Here is a 12,777-nt window from a genome sequence, read left to right as displayed (position 1 = left end):
GTGAGAATCCAATAAATTTTTAAAGTCATAAATTCATTCACAAAATAGCAACACAATTCATAATTAACTTTAAATTTTCACAAATCACACAAAATCAATTTTTCCACAGTTTCAAACCATTTACAATGCTTTTCAAGCAATAAGTATCCATTCAAACACATTTCCATAATTGAAAACAATAATATATAAATAGTCATAATTTATTTCAATTGAAAAATTCAAAATAAATAACTGCTGTGCATAAACCTCTGATAACTGTCTCCTGGTCTGGACTCAGTGTTTCCTTCCCTTTCCCTGAGTCTTTGCTAACTGAGAAACACAATTTGAAGTGTTTCAGTACTCATTTAAACTGTCTCTAACGATAATGCTTGATAATTAATTCACTGAATTCTAATATTTGCTTAGTCAACCTAAGATGTCGACCCTCGATGCATTCTAGGTAAATTAGGTTTTAATGTTATTAATATGTCACATTCGATAGTATTTTAGAGTTGGTACATGTTACCAAGTTCATTTCCGTGTATACTGCATTTTCTTGCAATTTGCTGGATTCCGGGATACTAGTTTTACCTAGCCGGACGACCTAGTTCCCTCGATTTTCGAGTTTTGATCCAAACTACAAACTTTTAGATCTATGTCTTATGGAACGCGGGGCAAAATTTCAGGTCATTCTGAGTTATGTAGACCAAGTTATGGTCATTTTACTATTGCTGGTCAAATTGCATCAAAATTGGTCACTTTAGGTCACTTTAGGTCATTTTAGGTTCGGCCAGTTTTTGGACCCGAATTTGTGCAAGCTGTTTGACTTGCTTATGGTCATTTCTGGGCTTTGGTGTCTTCATAAGACTTGTAGATATGGGTCTTAACTATTCATGGTTAAAATTTTAAGTCAATTGGACCTGTTTTGAGTGAGTTATGGCCTAAACACTAACTGCTGCCCAAATGGTCAATTTTCAGGCCTTATTTGCAATTAATCCGGATTTGGTCATTTTTCAAGCTACCTTGCAAGCAGAATTTTGGCAAGCTTCCTTCATGAAAGTTGGCACATTTTGTGCCTAGCTTCACCTCCAATTGGTCTCATACCAATTGGAGCCACACACTTAAAGTTATAGGCCTAAAACACAAACTGCCTTATTGCTTTTCTTTCATACACATCAAGGATCACTCCTAACACTTACCAAACTCAATATTCAAGTCAATTCTGGTTGTACCATGACCTAAACATAATTTACAACACATTATAGGTCATTTTGGCAGTTTACAATTACATTCAATGTGCACCATAAAGTGCAGAATTTATTAACTCATTTACAACAATTTAAGCATCTAACCATAACACTTTTACATGTCCAACTTCACACCATCATACATACACTCAAACTGCCATAACCTCTATCACAATTCAACACCATTATTTCATAAACCAAGCATGAATTCCAGCATTCCTCAAGAGTTAACAAACTGCCACAATGGTACATTTACATTCCATTAATTTCCAAGCTTTAAATTTCATTTCACATTTACATATACTAAGTATACATCACCCAAACAATTTTCTACACAATTTATATTTAATCAATCATTTAATTCACCATTTACAAGCACAAATAAACTACCTTTAAGGTGTTTCCATGGCTGCCAAAAGTACACATTCCCATTCAACATCAAACCTCAAAAATTTCTTCATAAATCAAACACCCATAACATCCTTACAAACTTTAATTAAACAAAAATCAAAAACACAAACTTACTACTTTGGAAATTCTTCAAAACTCCACAAAAACTTTCCTTTCTTGCTGCCTATCTATTGCCCATGGTGTGAGGATCAAAATTAATGAAGACAAGTAAACAAAAATCTAGCTTGAAAATGGGTATAATGAGCCATGCATTTGGGAGGCCATGGGAGGGGTTTGAGCTTTCATGCGGCAATGGGACTTCTCAATTGAAGAAGATGAATTGCAGATTGGTTAGTGGATATATACCTGCCCATTTAGTGTTTAATTTAATCCATAGTGGTCCACTCACCTTAATTAAACTATATTATATGTTTTAATTGATAATTACTCCATTTACCCTCCATTTTTGCTATTTACATTAGGTACCCCTAAATTAATTTTTCATTACATTTTTCAAGTGTAATATTATTTATTTTTAATGGACATCTAGGTGAAAAGACAACTCGGGATGTCAAATGACCACAATGCCCCTATTCGGGTTGCATTCCCGATTTTTCGGTAACACCGGATTTTGTCCAATTTTCGATTTCTCACTTTTCTTTGTACTAATTAATTAATTTTTCTTTGATATTTCTAATGATATTTATACTTCAATTGATGTCTCTTTAAGTCCTAAAAATATTTTTGTGGTTCCATGATCGTAGCTAGTCAACGGTCCACGCCGTGACTTCCCGGTGCGGTCACCCATCGCTAGGGTTCTCGGCTCGTTTAACTTGGTTACATTTCTTTGCTATTATTTTTCCTTTGTTTTTCTTGTTTTTTATTTTCTTGTATTTCATTATTTTATGTCTCCTCAATCATAACGAAGTGTAGTTCTAGGCATCCTAGCTGTCCGGATAACACTGGTCACCGAAATAGTAGAATGCACTACCGAACTTAGGGGTGTTACAAACCCTGAAAAAACCAAAGAATTGCAAAGGCAAGTTGAGGAATTGCTAGCTAAGGGTTGTGTGAGAAAAAGTATGAGCCCTTGTGCTGTACCCGTCCTTTTGGTACCAAAGAAAGATGGCACATGGCGCATGTGTGTGGCTTGTAGAGGGGTCAACAAAATCACTGTAAAATATTGCCACCCTATACCTAGATTTGATGATATGTTGGATGAACTTTTTGGTGCTTGTGTTTTTACCAAAATTGACTTGAAAAGCGGATATCATCAAATTCGCATGAAAGTAGGTGATGAATGGAAGACTGCATTTAAAACAAAGCATGGACTATATCAGTGGTTAGTGATGCCTTTTGGGCTAACTAATGCTCCTAGCACTTTTATGAAATTGATGAATCATGTGTTGCGTGCTTTTATTAGAAAATTTGTTGTTGTTTATTTTGATGATATATTGGTTTACAGTAGAGACATGAATGAAATATATATCATTTAAGAGCTGTATTCGATGTGTTAAGAAAGGAAAATTTATATGCTAACTTGAAGAAATGTTCATTTTGCATGGAAAAGGTTGTCTTTTTAGGATTTGTCATTAGTGCTAATGGTGTTGAAGTTGATGATGAAAAAATTAGAGCTATTAAAGACTAGCCCATTCCAAAGTTTGCATCTGAAGTACGTAGTTTCCATAGACTAGCTAGTTTCTATAGAAGATTTATTAAGAATTTCAGTACCATTGTAGCACCATTGAATGATCTTGTCAAAAAAAATGTTAATTTTGTTTGGGAATAGAAACAAGATGATGCTTTTCACAACATTAAAGACATGTTATATTCTGCTCCTATGTTAGCTTTACCCAATTTTTCTAAGACTTTTGAGATTGAGGGTTACGCATCAGGAATAGGTATTGGAGCTATTTTAATGCAGGATAAGAGACCAATAACATACTTTAGTGAGAAGCTTAATAGAGCAGCTTTGAACTATTCTACATTTGACAAAGAGTTGTATGCATTAGTATGTGCTTTGGAAACGTCGCAACATTACCTTTGGCCAAAGCAATTTGTCATCCACACAGATCATGAGTCATTGAAGCATATCAAGGGGCAAAATAAGTTAAGTAGGCATCATGCAAAATGGGTTGAGTTCCTTGAGACCTTCCCATATGTGATTCAATACGAACATGGGAAAGAAAATGTGGTTGTTGATGCCTTATCTCGAAGGTGTAACCTTCTTGCCCTTTTTGATGCAAAGTTATTGGGATTCGAATATGTGAAAGAATTATATACTGAAGATGATGACTTTGCTAGAGTATATGCAGCTTGTTAAAAGAATGATTTTGAAAAGTTTTATAGGCATGATGGATATTTGTTTAGAGAAAATAGATTGTGTGTGCCTAAGAGTTCCATGCTTGAATTACTTGTGAATGAGTCTCATGCTGGTGGATTAAAGGGTCATTTTGGTGTTGCCAAAACTTTAGATGTGTTAAAGGAACATTTGTATTGGCCGAATATGAAAAGAGATGTTGAAAGAGTATGTGTTAGGTGCATTGTGTGTGCTAAGGCTAAATCTAAGGTTTTGCCACAAGGTTTGTATACACCTTTACCTACCCCTAGTGATCCTTGGGTTCATTTGTCTATGAATTTTGTGTTAGGATTACCTAGGTCTAAATAAGGCCATAATTCAATTTTTGTTGTTGTTGACAGGTTTTCAAAAATGGCACATTTTGTTCCATGCCATAAAACTGATGATGCTAAAAATATTGCAAATTTATTCTTTAGAGATATTATTAGATTGCATGGCATACCTAAGAGTTTAGTTAGTGATAGGGATGTTAAATTCCTTAGTCATTTTTGGAAGGTTTTGTGGGGAAAATTGGGCTCTAAGTTGTTATTTTCCACCACTAGTCACCCACAAACCGATGATCAAACTGAAGTAGTAAATAGGACACTAACTACTCTTTTGCGTGCTATGGTTAAGCAAAATTTTAAGTCATGGGAAGATTGCATTCCACTTGTTGAATTTGCATACAATAGAAATGTGCATTCTTCTACTGGCTATTCTCCATTTGAAATTGTGTATGGTCTCAATCCTTTAACTCCTTTGGATCTTTTACCTTTGCCTGTGAACAAGCTTGCTAGTTTAGATGGAAAAAGAAAAGCAGAATTAGTGAAGAAAATCCATGAACAAGCCAGGCTTCAAATTGAAAAGAAAAATGAAAAATATGCTAGTCAAGCTAACAAAGGAAGGAAGAAAGTTACATTTCAACCTGGAGATTGGGTATGGGTTCACTTGCGCAAAGAGAGGTTTCCCTCTCGAAGGAAATCAAAATTATAACTAAGATGTGATGGACCTTTCTAAGTGATGACCAAAATTAATGATAATGCCTACAAAATAAACCTGCCCGGTGAGTATAATGTCAGTACCACCTTTAATGTTGCTAATTTATCTCCTTGTGTTAATGCGGGAACATATTCGAGGATGAATCCTTTTGAAGCGAAGGGGAATGATGAGAATCAAGCTACATCCACGCCAAAGGATTTCTTCTAAGGTCCAATTACTAGAGCTATAGCTAAATCACTTCAGAATTTAATTTGTGAAACCTTAATGAGCAAGGATTATAAACTGGAATGGCATAAAGAAAATTTTAAAGGATTAAATTTGGTGAAAATTAAGCTTGGAAGTGACCAGGTGTCATGTGGAGCATTAGGTTATATGGAATAACCTGTGGACATGCATGCACCATATCCAACCCATGTACATGCATCTGTTCCACGCACATAAAGAGTGAAATATGCTACTGGCGCCTTTTTGAAGGAATATTCCTTGATGTTATAACCACCTCTCTTTTAGACTTAAATGCCCTTATTGCTGCTGTATTAAATTTTCTTTCTGTTGGGAGTTTTTAGTCTTTTGATAGATTAATTTTTGTTTGGACTTAAAGCTCCTTGCAGCTGTTACTAAAGTAGGGATATTTTTGTCTTTAGCTTTAGGGCCAAGAGACTATAAATACAAGTGTAATGAGAGAGGTGGAGGACACACTTTGAATATTAATGAAAGATTGTTTCTGCTCCATTAGTGAGTAAATTTGCTGTTGCCTTTGTTCTTGTGAAGCTCATTAACTTGCTGAGATTTCTATCTTACAAGGTTTAATTGTGCATAATATTCTTGGTTTATTCATTCTCCATATGAATTAGGTCAAGAATCCCATTTTTGATATTTTTTTTTGAATTACAAAGCAATCTGATTGTGCTGTTTCAAAAAATCAAATTCATACATCTTGATTTGGTGCTTTCCATATTGTTCCTTTAATTCTTGAATGTGGGTTTTCAAGTTACCAATTACTTAAGGGTTCACATCAACACTGGTTGCTATGTTTTTTTGGTTAGATATTAGGTTTTTCATTTATGTTTGGTAATGCTATAATTTTCTAAATTCAATTCATGGCATTTTTAGAATTTGCTTTTGTGGAAAATAAATTTAGGATGAGCTTGTAAATAGATTGGCATGTTGGACTGAAATGGTCCTAGTTGCCATTTCTTTTGAGTGAACACTATTATTAAAAAAAAAAAATTAAAATTTGAACTGCATTGAACTAACTGTGTGGAAACATTAATGTTTTATGCTGATTTGAAGTTTTTTTTTTAATTATTTTTTTTAACGAAAGACCATTCATTTAATAGGAAACCGTCACAACTTTCTCCTCTTCTAATAGAGAGCATAAGTTAATTGGAGGGTTAATGATCCAACCTATTAAAGGAGAGCACAATCTACTACTATTAGCTACCCAGATAGCACAAGAGTTAGTAGATCTAGGACAATGAGAAATTACAAACCTGAGAAAAGTATACATGAAACCTCTGATGTCATGAATAATAGGCTCAACTTCCCAAGGACAAGGGTAGAGAGGCGACATAATAAGCTAAGTGAGCTGCAAACAATCAGATTCAAAATCTACTACTAATTTGGGGTTAAGGTACATTAGGCTTGTTTTTGTCATTAGGTTTAGCTAGCATTTAAAATTCCCGTGACTCCTAGGCTCCAAATAGGTCTCCCTTACCAATTTCACGTGATTCAGCTTTAGTTTTACCTATTGAGGAGTACTACTATTTTTTTTTGTACTTTCATTAGCTTCACAAACTATATTGCAAAGCCTTAAGGTTTCAAAGAAATCATATTATCGTAGATGGCATGGCAATCAACTTTCCAAACACATAAGTAGTAAACTTATAGTCGCTTAAAAGCCGATATATTCATTTTCTTATTTTAGTTCATGTTCTTGCCATTATCCATTTTCTTATTTTCATTCATATTGTTTCAATTTTTAGTGAATTGATTTTTTTTTTTTTTTTTGAAGAAACAAGAATTCATATTTTCTCACAATTTCAATTTCTTAACTTTTTTTTCTATTATCAATAATTTGGGAAAAGTTTAATATTTGTTTGGCCACTTAGAATTAGTTTATACTAGGTGATCTGTTGCGCTACATTATAGAACTTAAATATGTCTATCCAAAATCTTTAGTATTCAATTACAATATTCATTATCGTAAGCTTTAGAGATATGAGGAATAAAGGAAAAACTTCAAAGATCATTGATTCAAAAAACTCGCAACATTCAATGCTCTGCTAGTTTGTGAGAGAGGAGAAAAATAAAAGAAATTAATCTGTTAATTTGTAGGAGATAAAAGAAATTGCGGGCATTTTTTATACTGTGATTAGAGTGCTTTTGGCTGTTTATCCCTAGATTATATGATAAATACGACATTAACGACAATATCTAAAATAAATACTAGAATCACAATTGATTGTTATTCCCCAATTGGCCTAGCCTCTTATTGTTTGCTAGTTTTACAATCCCGCAAGTGCACGGATCACTAACAAGTAATAAAGTAGTGAGTAGAATATCGTCCCATAAGGAATTTAATTAGCAATTACTAAACTACACAGTAATTATGACTGTCTAGGCTACCGAATATAATGGGAGAGTGAATCTAATTTATTTTGAGTGCTAAAAACTAAGAGAACATTGAACTTAAAATAAAACAATCTGTTAAAATAATTTCAGAATTAAAATTTCACACTTTAACCTTATTATGGATTCAATTTTGTTTATTCATTGGATTGAAGATCGTTACTTTGATGGAAATTAATCCTAAGGTATCCTAAGTCCTCTTTCAAGGTATCTAAGGTGTATTTCAATTAGGATTAAACCCTACTTTCGTTGGTGATTAGTCCTAATAAAAACATTTTTTGATCTATGATTAATTATGGAATTCCACAAAGGATTTCAGCTTATCTCTATATCAGATTTTTTAAGTTTAATACTCTGATTTTTCAATACTAACCTTCACCTTTCAGTTCTTCAATTAGTATCTTATATCATGTCTAAGTGGGTATCAGCACATAGCATGCATTAAGAACACAGAACATTAAATCAAATAACAAAACTCAAATCTAATAGATAAAACTCAATATTTATACATAATAATGATTGCAATCGTTACTCTCCTAATTCTAGAATAAAGAAACTACTCACTCATGGTGAGTTTAACAAACATAACAAAAGTCAAACAAAAGAACATAAAAAGCAGCCTAAAGAAATAGAACAAAAGAACCGAAGAGAATTCTCTGCAGCTTTGAACTTATGGAACTTACTCCACTTTGATGTTAATGCACTGTATCTTTAAGACAGCTTGGAGAGAATGATGAAGATGTATGTATATGAGGATGTGTGTATGAAGATGGGGATCCCTTTTCTCCATTTTCTGCTGCTTCTATTTATATTCAATGTCCTAGGATTAATTTTTAGAGTCCCAAAGGCATCAGAAGTCTGTTCTGAGTGTAAAAACTGGAGCTGGAATCAAATCAGGAAACTAGTTGTTGGCTGATACATGGACTGTGTGTCACTACACGGCCCAGGGCCGTGTAACTTACTGAAACTTGAAAGTTGCATCTTGTATTTGGGCAGAAAGTTACACGGGCCTTGGCTAGTTACACGGGTCCAATTACGTGGCCCGTGTTCTTTTGTTCTTCTGGAAATTCTTCAAGTTTTGCCAGGCAGAATCTTACACGGGTCTCCGCAGGTTACAAGGGTCGTGTTACACAGCCCGTGTACTGTGTTTCCTCTTTGACTTCATTGGTTTTCTCCTGGCAGTAAGTTACACGGGTCTATGGTATGTTTACACCACCCGTGTAAAATGTTTAGCAATAATGCTCTTCTTCATGAGTTTTTCCAAGCTTTCTTCTTTACTCTAGCTATGCTTTAGAACTCCCTCAAAACACTTGAAAATATGTAGAAAACATTGAATTTAGTGCAGAGTAATAAAATTTATAAAAGTTAATAAATTTGATGGTTATGCATGAAATTACCTATCTAAATGCTACGAAATGCTGTACAAATGTGCTTAAAAATATCTATATAATACAAGTGTATCAACTATCCCCAAACTCAAACTTTTGCTTGTCCTCAAGCAAATCAAAACCTTTTTAGAACACATTTTAGGGGAAAACTCAGAAACATAATCATAAATTCAATATGCATACAATTAAACTCCTTCAATTCTTCATACCAACTACCCTCTTTTAAGACATAAGGGTTTCAATAGCTGCCTGTTTAGAGCTTCACCCCCTTCATGGTGTTTCAACTAATTATTCATCTACGCTAGGCTATTAGTAAGTCACAAATAAGTTATTTTATCAGGATAGATTTAAGAAACACTTACTCCCCCCAAATTTACCTCTATTGAAATTATTGGTGAGTTTGATTTAATTCCAACTCCATAGGCACATCTCAATTCCCTACCTCTACTAATGTAGCACATACTTTCAAAAGATCAAAAGGTTTTTAGAAAGGTTTGTAATGGGGTTAAGGGATAATGATTTGGTTACCAATGAAGGGTTTTAAGGAATGCAAATATGAGGATAGCTTTCATGCACAAAGTTCTAAGTATACCAAGTTTATTCTGCTAATTTTGTGTGGGGAAGAAGGGTTCTTTATAGTGCCAAGCATACTTTCATGATATTTATTTTGGAACTTTTTTCTTTCTTTCTTTCTCTATAAGTCCCTTTTTATCCTCTCTCCCAAACTCATTACTTTTGTTGGGTTGGAAAGGCAAAATTATTTATTATTATTATTATTATTATTATTATTATTATTATTATTATTATTATTATTATAATTATATAGGAACACATTATGAATCTTATCCAACTCCGGAGGTAAGACGAGTCTATATGCAAATGGACTCACTCTTTCTAAAATCTAATATAGTCCTATGAAGTGAGGACTCAATTTTTCCTTTCTCCCAAACCTCATGATCTTTTTTCATGGTGAAAATTTGAAAAACACCTTATCACCTACATTATACTCAACGTCTCGTCTCTTCAAATCCACATAGGACCTTTGCCGGTCAGATGCAGCCTTTAGTCTATCCCGAATGATTTTAATTTTCTCCTCAGTCTGCTGCACAATCTCTGGGCCAATCAACTTTCTTTCCCCCACTCCATCCCAACACACGCGCACAGACAAACAGACACACACACACACACACACACACACACACACACACACACACACACACATATTATTTCAATTGCATACTTGCACTCTTTTTGGTTTCTACACCTTCTTCCCATCTTTCTCTTTTTGTACTTGAAATACCTATCCTTTTATGCATTAGGCTTTCCCCAAAAAGGGTAATGGTTAGTGTTTAGGCTAGGGGCTAGGTAAATAATTATGGGTCAATAAAGAAAATCATATAGGTAAAAATATGAGCTCAAGTTGAGTACAAGGGATATATTGTAACTAGGGGTGGCTAAGGTTTAATGAGGCTATATCAAAGAATGCCTTAATCATCTCTTTTTAAGCATATGCTAGGATTTCGCCTCGATAGGTCTATAAGACATATTCTAGAACTGGTGAGGCATTTTTAGGTTTGTTTGTATTTTAAAAATCTTCTCCTAATTTTGCAAGTTCAATGTGATAGATTAATAGCTATGAAGGGGTTTAACTAGTCTAGCTCCACTAAGGTGATTAAGTTTTTTACAAATAATATATTAAAGCCTTTTTGCCTATCTAGATACATTCATGCCTCAATTCCATGGAGTCCAATTATTAGCTTATTAACATTTTTTATTATAATTCTAAGTTAAAAACCATTTGAAATTTTTAAAATTTGCAAAAAAAAAATTTTTTTGGATTTTTGATACACAAGTATAATATAGATATAGTAAAGCGATGTAATGAAATGTAAAGTGAATGCAATGCATGAAATGCATCTGTATCCCTAAACTCTAATTTGACATTGTTCTCAATGGCAACACAATATGCAAAATTAAGAGATAGCACAAAAATTTACAAAAAGGCATATCATGTATTAAGAGTTTAAAGTTTTAACAAAATAGCAAGGAGTAGAGACCTATAAACACAGTTTAGGACTAAGGTATATAAGTTTTACATGAAAGAACCTATCCTAAAGTCTTAACTCTATAAAGTCTCTGATAGTGATGATGGTCCTTCTGCATCGAGCCTCTCATTTATCATATCGAGTTTGTTGTGGGCTTCTTAGAGGCTGTCTTCGAGCGCCTGCATCTTGTTGTTGAAGGTGGTTTTCATGCGTTGAAGGTATATGAGGACAAGGTCTGTAGGTGGTAGTGTGTATGGAGGTACTTTAGTAGGGGACTCGTGATGGAGTGACTCTTGTGCTTCCTCCTGGGCCTGTGAGGGTTAACCTGGCTCTTCCTTTGCTTCTTCCTACCTAGGGATGACGTTCCCTTCTACATTAATGAGGAAGCATGTGTTTCCAACCTTCTTACATATCCTCATGGATATGCAGATAGCTTGATCGATCCTGGTGATGCCGGTGATGGAACATAACTTGTGATGTCTAGGAATGAGTCCAAAATGGAGTGTTATGGCTGTGATGAGGCTGCCAAGCACTATGTGCCCCATAGGCTAGTGAGATAGGTGGCATAGATGGTTGCACAGGAAGAAGCTGGTGCTGCAACGTTAGCCAGTGACCATGCACCATAAGAGGAAAAGCTCATTGATGTTTACAATGCCCAAGCTATCACCACTTCTGTGATGGTATGAGTGGCTAGCCTGTGCATATATCTCACAGCGGGGCTAGTGATACCTGAAGATTTGGACTTACTGGAGTTGTAGACGTCGGTGTTCGATGCAATGGAGTACCAGAAGTCAATACTATTATAGATCATCCTGTTTTGTAGAATCTCCTAGTGCCTGGTGCTGTCAAAATTGAATATTGCGTTAAATTCATTAATATTCATTACCCGATCTACACCAAGCAGTCTAAACTCAATCCTGCCCCTGCCCTCTCTGTCTGTAGGCCATAAGGTTTCCTTAAAGCTCCCGAGGAACTTAAGTGTGGTGTCTCTATAGGCTGGGAACTGGAGTTGGGTGAATTGAGTCCATCTAATGCTTTCAAGCAGCCCATTTATCTCCTCTTGCAGTTCAAGTCATTCCAGCAAACCGAAGACCATGTATTTTGTTGAGATAATTCTCCTGTTTTGAAGTCATGCACATAAATCTCTGTGGGTGGAATTGCAGAATGGCCAAGCAATGGAGAATTCTAGTTGTGCTAGCTGTGGGGGTTGTGGTTGAGGTTGGGGTGCGGCTTACGGCTATGGCCGAGGTGCTTAAGGTGGGGCTTACTGTGGTTGCCTTGTTCTTGGGCATTGTGGTGATGGCTAGGGTGGTGAGGATGAAGAATCTCTTCCTTGTCTTGAGGAAGATCCAATTCTTCTTGTTGGACATTTAGCAAGTGCCATGGATGTTTGGAGAGGGAGAAAAGCCAGGGTTTGTGAATAGAGTGGCAATTTGAGAGGTATTTGAAGAGGAAGAGTTGTGGAGAGGAAGAGCTCTTCAATGGATGGGAGTTTAATGGTGGGAGGAGCATTTAAAGAGGTGTATTTTCACCCCCCTGGGTATCAAGTCTGCAACTTGATACACTGGTCATGTATCACTACACGGTTCACGTTCCAAGGACCCATGTAACTTTCTGTCCAAAAGTTGCTTTGTAAGACAGGTTATACGATGCATGTAAAGCTATTTGGGGACCCATGTAACTTTTTGTCTCCCTTAAACTTATAATTTTTCTCTCCCTATATGATGCACAGGGCATGTAACATTACACGGGTTCAAACT

This window comes from Hevea brasiliensis, chromosome 15, assembly GCF_030052815.1.
Source record: "Hevea brasiliensis isolate MT/VB/25A 57/8 chromosome 15, ASM3005281v1, whole genome shotgun sequence".
Classification (NCBI taxonomy): domain Eukaryota; kingdom Viridiplantae; phylum Streptophyta; class Magnoliopsida; order Malpighiales; family Euphorbiaceae; genus Hevea; species Hevea brasiliensis.
Note: the sequence above shows the minus strand (reverse complement) of the source record.